The sequence below is a fragment of the Ovis aries genome, chromosome 17 (genome assembly GCF_016772045.2).
Source record: "Ovis aries strain OAR_USU_Benz2616 breed Rambouillet chromosome 17, ARS-UI_Ramb_v3.0, whole genome shotgun sequence".
NCBI lineage: Eukaryota > Metazoa > Chordata > Mammalia > Artiodactyla > Bovidae > Ovis > Ovis aries.
The window spans coordinates 14,622,626-14,637,536 of NC_056070.1; the positions used below are offsets into that span (position 1 = coordinate 14,622,626).

Genomic DNA, 14,911 nt, shown 5'->3' on the forward strand with positions numbered 1-14,911 from the left:
GGTTAGGCCTCCTGAGTACACCCTGAATTCCCCTCCTAACACAGAGACCCTACCTCTTCCAGCAGCTCCCTACTCATATGGGGGCCTGTGCAGCAAGCTGCCTTATCTTCATGGATGTTTCTGCTACTGGCAATCCCACTCCTTTATCAGGACAGTGCACTCAACTCTGCAAAATTGTCTTTCTTTCTTTTTAAATAACAGCTTTATCAAGATAATAATTCACCTACCATAAAATTCACATTTTTAAAGTGTAGAATTCAGTGGGTTTTAGTATATTTGCAAAATTCTTCAGCCTCACTATATACTTTCAGAATATTTTATCACCCCCAAAAGAAACCCTATTCCCCCTCCCCCTGTGTCCCTGACAACCACTAATCTTTCTGTTTCTATGGATTTGCCTCTTTTGGACATTTCATATAAATGGAATCATACAGTAGGTGCCCTTTTGTAACTGGTTTCTTTCAGTCTGCATAATGTCCAGGCTTATCCATGTTGCAGTATGCATCAAGTACTTCATTGCTTTATAATGTTAAATAATATTCCATTATGTGGATGTATCACATTTTGTTTATCCATTTATCAGATAATGGACATGTAGATTGTTTTTACTTTTTGCCTGTTATGAATGATGCTTGCATTAGTGCTTAAACCATTTTCAGATATCTCAAGTGTCCAAATCTTCCACTTTGCCCAGCAAACAAAGATCTTATAGTTTCATCAGAAAAGCAAAGTGCTCAGACAGAAACTTCTTCAACCACTAGCCATCAGACATGCAAACCCACAGGCCAGCTTTACTCCTCCCACTCCCTCCTTCCCATGTCATATCAAAGGCATTGCTCTCCTCTTCTGAAAGGTCAGTCCCTCCACTTATGCTTTGAATTTAATCCCATTGCATCTTTTCAAGAACATAACCCTAGCAATGATCTCTCTATATCTAAATAGTGTACTCTCCATGTAATTTTTTCTGTCATCGTATATGTTGCAATACAATTTAAAAACAAGTAGCAAGCCAGATTTAGCCAAAGGGCCATAATTTACCAACCTTAGCTTTATACCACCCCACTGCAGTACTCTTGCCTGGAAAATCCCATGGACAGCAGAGCCTGAAAGGCTGCAGTCCATGGGGTCACTAAGAGTCAGACACGACTGAGCGACTTCCCTTTCACTTTTCACTTTCATGCATTGGAGAAGGAAATGGCAACCCACTCCAGTGTTCTTGCCTGGAGAATCTCAGGGACGGGGGAGCCTGGTGGGCTGCTATCTATGGGGTCTCACAGAGTTGGACACGACTGAAGCGACTTAGCAGCAGCAGCAGCTTTATACCACCATGATTTGATAGGGTGTACATTCACATACATACACACACACACAACTCTTTTTTTTTAAATGAAAGGGAGCCATTAGTATGAAGCCTTTTAAAGTAGTTGTTGTGAAAGGATTCTCACATGAAATTGCCAATAACATGGAGTTGCAGATTATTTAATTCTTCCTGAATGTTAGCACTATTCCTCTGAATAAACTACCATATCATTATAATGAAAGTTGGCTGCACTGCATTTGACAAAAGGATTGTACACAACAGATTACAGTTCTCTTTAGTTTTTATTGGAAACCAAGTTAAATTATCCATCCCATTTAAAATATCCTCACATCTCTTCCGTTAAGACCATGTAAAAACTCCTCTACATTGTATATTGCTTTTTAGCTACATTTTTTTCCTAACAGCCTTTCTCTCTCTTTCACAGCCAGACTTCTATTGAGTGTGGCTATAGTTTCTCTCTAGCTCATCCTCCATTCCTCCTCAATCTGTTTCTCTGGCTACCATTCCAGTTTTACTCTATATTTGCCAAGGTCACTCATGACCCCACATCGCTAAATCAGATGTGAATTTTCAGACTTCATATTTTTCAGTCACACCTTCCTAAAACTCACAGTACCGTGACCCTTGAGACATCATGGTTTTGGATCTTCCTGTCCCCTTGTTCCACTGTGATTTCTTTGAAGGCTCTTCTACTGGCCCGCAGCATTTTTGAAGTCTAGCCCACCACTTTTCTCATCTACTACTTTCCCATGTGGTTGGCGTTTGACAGTTCCATCCCCAGCTGGGTTCTCTCTTCTGGATCATCAACCTGTAAATACGACTGCCTTCTTTACGTACCACTCAGCTCCCCTCTGTCAACCAAATCAGAGTCATGAGCTCCTTCTCAGCTCTCACCAGATCAACTCCAGTGTCTTTTTATTTCTCTAGGAGTCATTCTCTGTACTTTCCTTGCTCATCTTCTGTCACCAACCCAGTACCGAAGGTAGATAAGCCTGCCTGTGGGTTATTTTTCCATTTCATCCATTTCTGTACTACCGCTTCTTCCCAAGCTACTTCATTTCTCTCTTGGATTTGGGGGCATATGATTAATGTATCTCCTTTACCCCTGCTCCACAGATTCTCCACTTTTCAGCCAAAGACATCTTCAAAAAGCACAAATAAAATCATCTCAGTGGCTATCAACTGAGCATAGGATAAAAACCAACATCTGGGGGACTTCCCTGGTGGTCCAGTGGCTAAGACTCTGTGTTCCCAATTCAGGGGGCCTGGGTTTGACCCCTGGTCAGGCAACTGGATCTCACATGCTGCAACTGAGCGTTCACATGCCATAGCTAAAGATCCCGCATGCCACAAATGAAGATCAAAGATCCAGCATGCCGCAGCTAAGACCTGGTGTAGCCAAGCAAATAAACAAAGGAAGGGTCAATTATTATTATTTTTTTTAATCCTTAACATGGCCAACATGATGTGCATGGCCTCTGCCGTCTGCAGGTGTCTATCCTGCCTCACCTGGACCACTTTCTTTTCTCTTCCTGCGCTCAGTCACTCAGGCATTCTTCCACTTCTGTTTGCTCAAACACACTCATCTTCCTTCCCCCTCCAAAGCCTGTGTTCTCACTGTTCTGTGCCTGGCATGCTGCCATCACCTTTGTGTGCCTTTCATTTCATTTTATTGGGACTGGTCCATTCCTGCCCAGTCCTCAGATCTTGGGTCACCCATCTCTTCCACAGGAAGACTTTTCTCAGACTCAGGTTGCATCATATTCCCTACTTTACCGTCTTACGGTCCTGTTATAAGAAACTGATATCATAGCTGTTGTCTCACATCATTTTGTGAGATTATTTTATTGATATTGACTCCTCTTACTAGATAAATGGATGCCATTAAGGAAAAAGACTGTGTCTATTTTATTGAGTCACTTTATTTTTACCCCTAACACCTACCAGGGTACCTGGCATATAAGCAATTCTAATACATATTTGTGGAATGAGTGAGTGAGTGAAGGATGTGAAGGGCTTTGATCAGGTGGCTGATGACCTAGATGTTTGCTTGCTGCTGACATGGTAACAGGGGATAGTGCTCTAGTCAAGATGCTTGGGTATTGCTACAGTTGGAATGTTCCTGTCCCTTAAAATCCTTCATGGATCACAGCCTTGTCATGATGAAGGGGCTGTGCAGGGCTCCCCAAGGCAGATGGGTCATAATGAAGAATTCTGACAAAACACGGTCCACTGAAGAAAGAAATGGCAACCCACTCCAGTATTCTTGCCTGGAGAAACCCATGAACAGTTTGAAAAGGTGAAAAGATATGACACCAGAAAATGAACGCTCCTGGTCAGGAGGTGTCCAGTATGCTATTGGGGAAGAACAGAGGACAGTTACTAGTAGCTCCAGAAAGAATGAAGTGGCTGGGCCAAAGTGGAGAGGAGCTTCGTTGTGGATGTGAAAGTAAAGAGAAAATAAAGTTAGATGCTGAAAAGAACAATATTGCATAGGAACCTAGAATGTTAGGTCCATGAATCACAGTACACTGGGCATGGTCAAGCAGGAGATGGAAAGAGTGAACATCAACGTCTTAGGAATCAGTAAACTAAAAGGGTCAGGAATAGATGACTTTAATTCAGATGACCATTATATTTACTATAATGGATTCTGTAGGCAAGACTCCCTTAGAAGAAATGGAGTAGTCCTCATAGTCAACAAAGGAGTCTGAAATGTGGTACTTGGGTACAGTCTCAAAAACGACAGAATTATCTCAGTATATTTCCAAGGCAAACCATTCAACATCACAGTAATCCAACTCTATTCTCCAGCCATTAATGGAGAAGAAGCTAAAGTAGACTGGCTCTATGAAGACCTACAAGACCTAGAATTAACACCAAAAAGATGTCCTTTTCATCATAGGGGGTTGGAATGCAAAAGTAAGAAGTTAAGAGATACCTGGATTAACAGGCAAGTTTGGCCTTGGAGTACACAATGAAGAAGGGCAAAGGCTAACAGTTTTGTCAAGAGAACACACTGGTTGTAGCAAACACCCTTTTCCAATGACCCAAGAGACGAGTCTACACATGGACATCACCAAATAGTCAATACCAAAATTAGGTTGATTTTATTCTTTGCAGCTGAAGATGGAGAAACTCTATACAGTCAGCAAAAGCAAGATGTGGAGCTGTCCATGGCTTAGATTATGAGCTCTTTATTGCAAAATTCAGTCTTAAATTTTTAAAAGTAGGGAAAACGACTATGCCATTCAGGTATGACCTAAATCAGATCACTTATGATTATACAGTGGAAGTGACAAATAGATTCACAGGATTAGATCTGGTAGACAGAGTGCCTGAAGAACTATGGAAGGAGATTCATAACATTGTACAGGAGGCAGTGACTAAAACCAACTCCAAGAAAAAGATGCAAGAAGGCAAAGTGGTTATTTGAGGAGGCTTTACAAATAGCTGAGGAAAGAAGTGAAAGGCAAGGGAGAAAGGGACAGATACACCCAACTGAAAGGGACAGACACACCCAACTGAACGTGGAGTTCCAGAGAATAGCAAGGAGCAATAAGAAGGCCTTCTTAGAAGAATAATGCAAAGAAATATAAGAAAACAATAGAATGGGAAAGACTAGAGATCTCTTCAGGAAAATTGGAGATATCTAGGGAACATCTCATGCAAGGATGGGCATTATAAAGGACAGAAATGGTAAGCTAACAGAAACAGAAGAGATTAAGGAGAGGTGGTAAGAATACACAGAAGAACTGTACAAAAAACATCTTAATGACCCATATGACCATAATGGTGTGGTCACTCACCTAGAGCCAGACATCCTGGGGTGTAAAGTCAGGTAGCCTTAGGATGCATTACATGAACAAAGCTAGTAGAGGAATTCCAGTTGAGCTATTTCAAATCCTAAAAGATGATGCTGTTAAAGTGCTGCACTAAATATGCCAGCAAATTTGGAAAACTCAGCAGTGCCCACAGGACTGGAAAAGGTCAGTTTTTGTTCTAATCCTAAAGACGGCAATGCCAAAGAATGTTCAAATTACCATATAGTTGCACTGATTTCACATGTTAGCAAGATTATGCTCAAAATCCTTCATGCTAGGCTTCAGTGGTACATGAGCCAAAAACTTCCAGATGTATAGGCTGGGTTTAGAAAAGTTAGAGGAACCAGAGATCAAATTGCCAATATCCATTGGATCATAGAAAAAGCAAAGGAATTCCAAAAAAACATTTACTTCTGCTTCACTGACTATGCTAAAGCCTTTGTGTGGATCACAACAAACTATGGAAAATTCTTAAAGAGATAGAAATATCAGACCACCTAGGTAAGGTTTCTCCTGAGAAACCTGTATGCATATCAGGAAGCAACAGTTAGAACTGGACATGGAACAATGGACTGGTTCCCAATTGGGAAAGGAGTACGTCAAGGCTGAATATTGTCACCCTGCTTATTTAACTTCTATGCAGATTACATCATGGGAAATACTAGGTTGGATGAATCACAGGCTGGAATCAAGATTGCTGAGAGAAATATCAACAACCTCAGATAAGCAGATGATAAATACAAAAGAGGAAAGTGAAAAAACTGGCTGAAAACTCAATATTAACAAAACTAAGATCATGACATCCAGTCCCATCACTTAATGGCAAATATAAGAGGGAAAAGTGAAAGAAGTGACAGATTTTCTTTTCTTGGGCTCCAAAATCACCGTGGATTGTGACTGCAGCCATGAAATTAAAAGACACTTGCTCTTTGGAGGGAAAGCTATGACAAATCCAGACTGTGTATTAAAAAGCCGAGACATCACTTTGACGACAAAAGTCAAAGCTGTGGTTTCTCCAGTAGTTGTGTACAGATGTGAGAGCTGGACCATTAAGAAGGCTGAGCCTCGAAGAATTGACGCTTTCAAATTGTTCTTCTGGAGAACTCTTGAGAGTCCCTTGGACTGCAAAGAAAGAGATCAAACCAGTCAATCCTAAAGGAAATCAGTCCTGAATATTCATTGGAAGGACTGATGCCGAAGCTCCAATACTTTGACCACCTAATGTGAAGAGCCGACTCATTGCAAGAGGCCCTGATGCTGGGAAAGATTGAAAGAAAAAAGAAAGGGGAGTGGCAGAGAATGAGATGGTTAAATAGCATCACTGACTCAATGGACATGAATTTGAGCAGACTCCAGGAGATAATGAAGGACAAAGAAACCCGGCATGCTGCAGTCCATGGGGTCGCAAAGAGTTGCACACGACTTAGCAACTGAACAACAACACAGTCCATATATTGAAATCCTAACCCTCAAGGTGAAGATATTAGGAGGTGGGTCTTTGCAGAGGTGATCTCAGTGATAAGGATGGAGCCCTCATGAGTTATTGACTCTGTAAAAGAGGGGAAGAAAGTTCCCTTGCTCCCTTCCACCTTGTGAGGGCACAAGAAGATGTCAACCATGAACCAGATGTTGAGCTCTTTCCAGACAAGGAGCCTGCTGGCACCTTTGATATTGACCTTCCCTGACTGCAAAACTGTGAGAAATTAATTTCTATTTTTTATAAGCTACCCAGTTTATGGTTTTATTGTTATAGAAGCCTAAATGGGCTAAGAAAGGTAGGAATTGTCTCCCAATAACCAGACTCCAAAAAATGATAAACCAAACTTTATATTATTACCTAAAGGTGGGGTTGTATATTTGATGATTTTTCTACAACAAAAATGTATTCCTTTAGTAAGAGGACATTTTAAATTTAAAAAACAAAAGTGAGGCTGTATTTTAAAATTAATAAATAACTATGCATTGAAATTTTCACACATCTAAATATTTCTAAGGAAGTTGTCTTTAAATAATTTGGAATGAAAATATCCTTGAAATAAGATTTATATAGATACAGTGAGAAAATGGTCTTTTCACAAAGGAATAACATAGTTTGTTTTAGGATATTTCAGTTATAATTTATTAGGAGCTATGATAATTAAAATATTATGATAACACTGCCTGACTTGCACAATTTTGTATCAAACTTAATATTTCAATATTTAGATTACTTATTGGGTAAAAGAGAGTTTTTATTTTATAAATTTATAAACCAAAATCCCTTGGTAATTGTGACATAAAAACATATTTAATAGTATTAGAGTTACTTAATATAATTACATTTATGCAGTTATTATGTTCAAATTATTTTGGATGAAAAACAATTATCTACGAAGTTAAAACTTACGCATACTTAAGTTAAATTAAGAAAACCTAGAGAGTGCCTGGATAGCTTAGCTGGTAGAGCATCAGACTTTTAATCTGAGGGCTCAAGCTGTTCAAGTCCCTGTCCAGGCATCAAACAAAAAAATCAAAACAAAATTTCTTTTAAAAAAGGAGGAAAACTAACTCAGTTTTCTTTTAAACTGAAAATTCTGAGATGACTGCTTCATCTCAATGCTGTTTACCAGACCAAGGTTAAATCTGTATGTACAGAGAACCAAGAAACAGACCCGCGCATGAATGGTCATTAAACGGATGAGAAAATTGACACTGCCCTACAGAGAGAAAATGATAGACTTTTCAGTAAGTGGTTTTGGGTGAATTGGATACTCACGTTTAAAAGAAAAAAACAAAAAGACTCTTGCTTCCTATCTCACAACAAATGCAAAAATCAATGCCAAATGCATTGTAGATTTTAAAATTAAAAAAAAATACTAGGACATTTCAAAACAAGAACACAGAGAACTATCTTCTTAACTTTGGGAAAAGTAAACAGACACAGAAAGCACTAAGAGTTTAAAGAGTAATATATCGAGCAGGGTTAAAATTGACAATATCTCTTCATCAAACAAGTCATGGACTGGAAGAAGATATTTTAATTCCTCTATTCGTCAAAAGGCTTGTAGTTGGAATATATAAATAATCCTAGAATCAATAGGGATTTCCTCAATGGCTCAGAAGGTAAAGAATCCGCCTGCAATGCAGGGGACACAGGAAATGTGAGTTGGATCACTGGGTCGGGAAGATCCCCTGGAGGAGGAAATGGCAACCCACTCCAGTATTCTTGCCTGGAGAATCCCTTGGACAGAGGAGCCTGGTGGTATACTGTCCAGAGGACGGCAAAGAGTCAGACACAAGTGAGCATCTAAGAGCACACACATGCTTCAGAATCAATAAGATGATAAACAATCCAAGACTTCAGCTTTCAACCAAGGTGGAGTAAAAGGATACAAAATATATGAAACAAACAAGGTGAGCACTGCAATCATCCTGGTTTACCACTTTACTTTCTAGGCCACAGCACAGGGCAGTCCTCTCTGAGTTGAGGAGATGGATCTGGAAGTTGGCTTAAAACTCAACATTCAGAAAACTCAGATCATGGCATCTGGTCCCATCACTTCATGGGAAATAGATGGGGAAACAGTGGAGACAATGTCAGACTTTATCTTTTGGGACTCCAAAATCACAGTAGATGGTGATTCCAGCCATGAAATTACGATGCTTACTCCTTGGAAGGAAAGTTATGACCAATCTAGATATCATATTCAAAAACAGAGACATTACTTTGCCAACAAAGGTCCGTCTAGTCAAGGCTATGGTTTTTCCTGTGGTCATGTATGGATGTGAGAGTTGGACTGTAAAGAAGGCTGAGTGCCAAAGAATTGATGCTTTTGAACTGTGGTGTTGGAGAAGAATCTTGAGAGTCCCTTGGACTGCAAGGAGATCCAACCAGTCCATTCTAAAGGAGATCAGTCCTGGGTGTTCATTGGAAGGACTGATGCTGAAGCTGAAACTCCAGTACTTTGGCCACCTCATGCGAAGAGTTGACTCATTGGAAAAGACTCTGATGCTGGGAGGGATTGGGGGCAGGAGGAGAAGGGGACGACAGAGGATGAGATGGCTGGATGACATCACCGACTCAATGGACATGAGTTTGAATGAACTCTGGAAGTTGGTGATGGACAGGGAGGCCTGGTGTGCTGCGATTCATGGGGTCGCAAAGAGTCGGACATGACTGACTAAACTGAACTGAACTGAACTTCGGTTTGAAGCCACAGGACACTAGACCAGATAGGAAAGAGCTACACAGAGAGAGCACTCAAGATCCCCACTCGGGGTGTCCCGAAACATCTCCAGATGAATATGGATTCGCAGATGCAGGTGAAGAAACCACTTGGCACTAGGGCCAGAGTTACCGGAAGGGACTGTAGGGAACAATCGCCAGGGAACCGTCCAGGTGGAAACAGTTCCTGCTCTCCCAGCCAGAGTCAAAAACATCATAATTCACAAAGTACTATAGGATTTTTCTCTCAGGCGTGGGGCAAAATTATCTCTAGACTAAATGCTGCTGTGACTCAGCCTAAGAAAATTTGATAGCAAGATCCCATAGGTTCAAACGGCTTGCAAGAAACTTACTACTGCTGCTGCTGCTAAGTCACTTCAGTCAAGTCCGACTCAGTGCGACCTCATAGATGGCAGCCCACCAGGCTCCCCCATCCCTGGGATTCTCTAGGCAAGAACACTGGAATGGGTTGCCATTTCCTTCTCTAGTGCATGAAAGTGAAAAGTGAAAGTGAAGTCGCTCAGTCGTGTCCGACTCCTAGCAACCCCATGGACTGCAGCCTTCCAGGCTCCTCCGTCCGTGGGATTTGCCAGGCAAGAGTACTGGAGTGGGGTGCCATTGCCTTCTCCTGGCATATTCATAGGAAAGCAAAAATATCTAACACCAACTCTTTTTCTACAGTTGTGCCCACAGTTTTCTCCATTTACAACTTGTCCCACTATTTAATATACTTTTAATCTCCTAAAAATATTAACTGACTGCTCTCCTAAATCTAAAGATAATATCATTTTAGTATAAACATATATCACATATTTTTGTAAAATTTGTCAAAGTATGATTAGTGTGCCTTAAATGCATGCTTCTTTCACTGTTTATAACATCTGATTAGATAATCAAAAATTCTGGATTTGACCTTGATCAGAAATTATAAAGAAGCAGGTAAACATGACTCACAAATGAGGAGAAAACTCAACTGAAGCCAACCCAGTAGTGATGTAGATGGTAAAATTATTTGACAAACATATAATAGGTGTTACAGCTGTATATCATATGTTCAGTAAGCTAGAGCAATGATTTAACATGTTATGTTGAGACATGGAAGATATTAAAAAGACCTAAATCAAACTTCTATAGATGAAAATTATAATGACTGAGAGGAAAAACATACTACATGCAATTAATAGCATATAAGACATCACAGAAGAAAGTTTTAGTGAATTTAGACATAGAGAAAGAAAAAAAAAGATTGAAAAAAATGCACAAAGCATCAGTGAAAATGTGACCAGCTCAAAGAATCTATATGCACGTAATTGGAGTCTTCAAAGTGGGAAGCACAGAATATTTGAAAAGATCATGGCCAAAAATTATCCAAATTTGTTGCAACTGTAAATCTGTAGATTCAAGGCATAGCTTCACTGAGAGAAATTAAAGAAGACCTAAGTAAGATATATGCAGGTCAGGAAGCAACAGTTAGAACTGGACATGGAACAACAGACTGGTTCCAAATAGGAAAAGGAGTACGTCAAGGCTGTATATTGTCACTCTGCTTATTTAACTTATATGCAGAGTACATCATGAGAAACCCTGGGCTGAAAGAAGCACAAGCTGGAATCAAGATTGCCGGGAGAAATATCAATAACCCCAGATATGCAGATGACACCACCCTTATGGTGGAAAGTGAAGAGGAACTAAAGAGCCTGTTGATGAAAGTGAAAGAGGAGAGTGAAAAAGTTGGCTTAAAGCTCAACATTCAGAAAACTAAGATCATCGCATCTGGTCCCATCACTTCATAGCAAATAGATGGGGAAACAGTGGCAGAATTTATTTTTCTGGGCTCCAAAATCACTGCAGATGGTGATTGCAGCTATGAAATTAAAAGACGCTTACTCCTTGGAAGGAAAGTGATGACCAACCTAGATAGCATATTAAAAAGCAGAGATATTACTTTGCCAACAAAGGTCCATCCAGTCAAGGCTATGGTTTTCCCAGTGGTCATGTATGGATGTGAGAGTTGGACTGTGAAGAAGGCTGAGTGCTGAAGAATTGATGCTTTTGAACTGTGGTGTTGGAGAAGACTCTTGAGAGTCCCTTGGACTGCAAGGAGATCCAGCCAGTCCATCCTAAAGGAGATCAGTCCTGGGTGTTCTTTGGAAGGACTGATGCTGAAGCTGAAACTCCAGTACTTTGGCCACCTCATGCAAAGAGTTGACTCATCGGAAAAGACTCTGATGCTGGGAGGGATTAGGGGCAGGAGGAAAAGGGGAAACAGAAGATGAGATAGCTGGACGGCATCACTGACTCAATGGACATGAGTCTGAGTGAACTCCGAGAGTTGGTGATGGACTGGGAGGCCTGGCGTGCTGCGATTCATGGGGTTGCAAAGAGTCAGACACGACTGAGAGACTGACCTGAACTGACTGAATTGAAGTAAGATATGCTTATTTCATGAATAGAAAGTCAATATTGTTAAGTTGTCAGTTTTCTCCCAGAATAATCTGTAAATTTAACACAATTCCAATCACTACCTCAGCAAACATTTTTTCCAGAATTGATAAGCTGATTCTGAAAATCATATGGAAATGCAAAGGACCTAAGTAGCTACAACTTTGGAAAGGAACAGAGTTATAGAACTTATGGTACTTGACTTCAAGACATAGCAACCCACCTTAATAAAGACAGTGTAGTACTATCTTTGATAGTACTGGCATCGAGATAGAGAAATGTGAAAAAATTGAAACTAGAGTTACCATATGATCCAGTAATCCCACTCTTAGCCATGAATGTAGAAATGATGAAAACTCTTAATTCAAAAAGATACATGTACCCCAATATTCATAGCAGCACCTTTACAATGGCCAAGGCATGGAAGCAACCTAAATGTCCATCGACAGATGAATGGATAAAGATCTGTTATACACACAGACACACACACACACACATACACACACACACACACACACACACAGTGGAATATAACTCAACCACAAAAAAGAATGAACCAATGCCATTTGCACCAACATGGATGGACTAGGGAATTATCATACAGTGAATTATATGAGACAAATATACTATGATATCGCTTATATATGGAATCTAAAAAAATGATACAAATGAACTTATATAAAAAACAGAAATAGACTCATAGACATAGAAAACAAACTTATGGTTACCAATCGGGAAGTTGGGGTAAAGGATAAATTAGGAGTTTGGGATTAGCAGATACAAATTACTATATATAAAATAAGCAACAAGGATATAGCACAGGGAACTATATTCCATATCTTACAATAAACTATAATGGAAAAGAAAAGAAAAAAGATATGCAGATGGATTAATGGAACAGAAAACAGTCCAGAAATAAACTCACACATATATGGTCAATTGATTTTTGACAAACGTGCACAGGCAATTCAAAGAAGAAAGAATAGCCTTTCAATAATTGATGCTAAAGCAATTGGATACCAAAATGCAAGAACAACAACAACAAATTTAAACCATACCTTGCAGCATATGTACAGATATACCTCACAATAGATTATAAATAATAAAAGTAGACTCTGATAAAAAGGAAATTTCTAGAAAAAGCAGAAAGATTTTCTCTTCTGGAGAAAATCTATGTGACTGTATTATGCAAAGATGCCCAAAGTATGATCCAAAAAGGAAAAAAAATGATACATGGGTCTTTTATCAAAATTAAGAATCTCTCCTCTTTGAGAGACACCATTGAGAGAATGAAAAGACAAGCCACAAAGCTGGGGGAGGAAATATTTGCAAAATCCACAAATTTGATAAAGGCCTTGTCTCCAAAATAAAGTGATACAAAACTTAATAATAAGAAATAGACAGCCTAATTAAAACATGGGCAAAAGATTTGTATGTATGTATACATACTTAACCAGAAAAGACTCACAGATGGCAAATAAGCCATATCAAAAGATGTACTCAGCATTGTTAGGCATTCTGTTCAGTTCAGTTCAGTCGCTCAGTCGTGTCCGACTCTTTGCGACCCCATGAATTGCAGCACGCCAGGCCTCCCTGTCCATCACCAACTCCCAGAGTTCACTCATTAGGGAAACGCAAACTAATATCACAATTAGATACCCCTACACACCTATTGTGCTCAGTGACTGAGTCATGTCTGGCGCTTTGAAGCCCCATGGACACACATATTAGAATGCTTAAAATCGAAAACATTCAAAAAAAGGAGATCATGGCATCTGGTCCCTTCACTACATGGCAACTAGATGGGGAAACAATGGAAACAGTGACAAAATTTATTTTCTTGGGCTCCAAAATCACTGCAAATGGTGACTGCAGCCACAAAATTAAAAGATGCTTGCTCCTTGGAAGAAAAACTATGACAAACCTAGACAGCATATTAAAAAGCAGAGACATTACTTTGCTGACAAAGATCCGAACGCTCAAAGCTATGGTTTTTCCAGTAATCATGTATGGATATTAGTGTTGGACCATAAAGAAGGCTGAATGCCAAAGAACTGATGTTTTGAACTGTGATGTTGGAAAAGACTCTTGAGAATCCCTTGTTCTGCAAGGATATCAAACGACTCAATCCTAAAGGAAACCAATCTTCAATATTCATTCAGTTTAGTTCAGTTCAGTCACTCAGTCTTGTCCAGCTCTTTGCAACCTCATGGACTGCAGCATACCAGGCTTCCCTATCCACCACCAACTCCTGGAGCTTGCTCAAACTCATGTTCCTGGAGTCAGTGATGCAATCCAACCACCTCATCCTCTGTCATCCCTCCCTTCTCCTCTTGCCTTCAATCTTTCCTAGCATCAGGGTCTTTTCCAATGAGTCAGTTCTTCACATCAAGTGGCCAAGGTAATGGAGCTTCATCTTCAGCATCAGTCCCTCCAATGAATATTCAGGACTGATTTCCTTTAGGAGTACTTTGATTGGATTGACTGGTTTGATCTCCTTGCAGTCCAAGGAGCTCTCAAGAGCCTTCTCCAACACTACAGTTCAAAAGCATCAATTCTTTGGCAGTCAGCCTTCTTTATGGTCCAGCTCTCACATCCATACATGACTACTGGAAAAACCATAGCCTTGACTAGACGGACCTCTGTCACCAGAGTAATGTCTCTGCTTTTTAATATGCTGTCTAGGTTGGTCATAGCTTTCTTCCAAAGAGCAAGCATCTTTCAGTGTCATGGCTGCAGACATCATCTGCGGTGATTTTGGAGCCCAAGAAAAAAAGTCTGTCACTGTTTACATTGTTTCCCCATCTATTTGTCATGATATGATGGTACTGGATGCCCTGATCTTCGTTTTTTTGAATGTTGAGTTTAAGCCAGCTTTTTCACTCCCCTCTTTCACTTTCATCAAGAGGCTTTTTAGTTCCTCTTCACTTCTGCCATAAGGGTGGCGTCATCTGTTTATCTGAGGTTATTGATATTTCTCCTGGAAATCTTGATTCCAGCTTGTGTTTCATCCAGCCCAGTGTTTCTCATGATGTACTCTGCATATAAGTTAAATAAGCAGGGTGACAATATACAGCCTTGATGTACTCCTTTTCCTATTTGGAACCAGTCTGTTGTTCC

General features: G+C 40.0%; 1 non-coding gene across 1 annotated transcript; it reads left to right on the plus strand.

Moving 5' to 3' along the window:
- Nucleotides 1–7,566: 7,566 nt before the first annotated feature.
- Nucleotides 7,567–7,641, plus strand: TRNAK-UUU (transfer RNA lysine (anticodon UUU)). Its single transcript has one exon. It is a non-coding gene; the product is annotated as a tRNA-Lys (tRNA).
- Nucleotides 7,642–14,911: the final 7,270 nt, after the last annotated feature.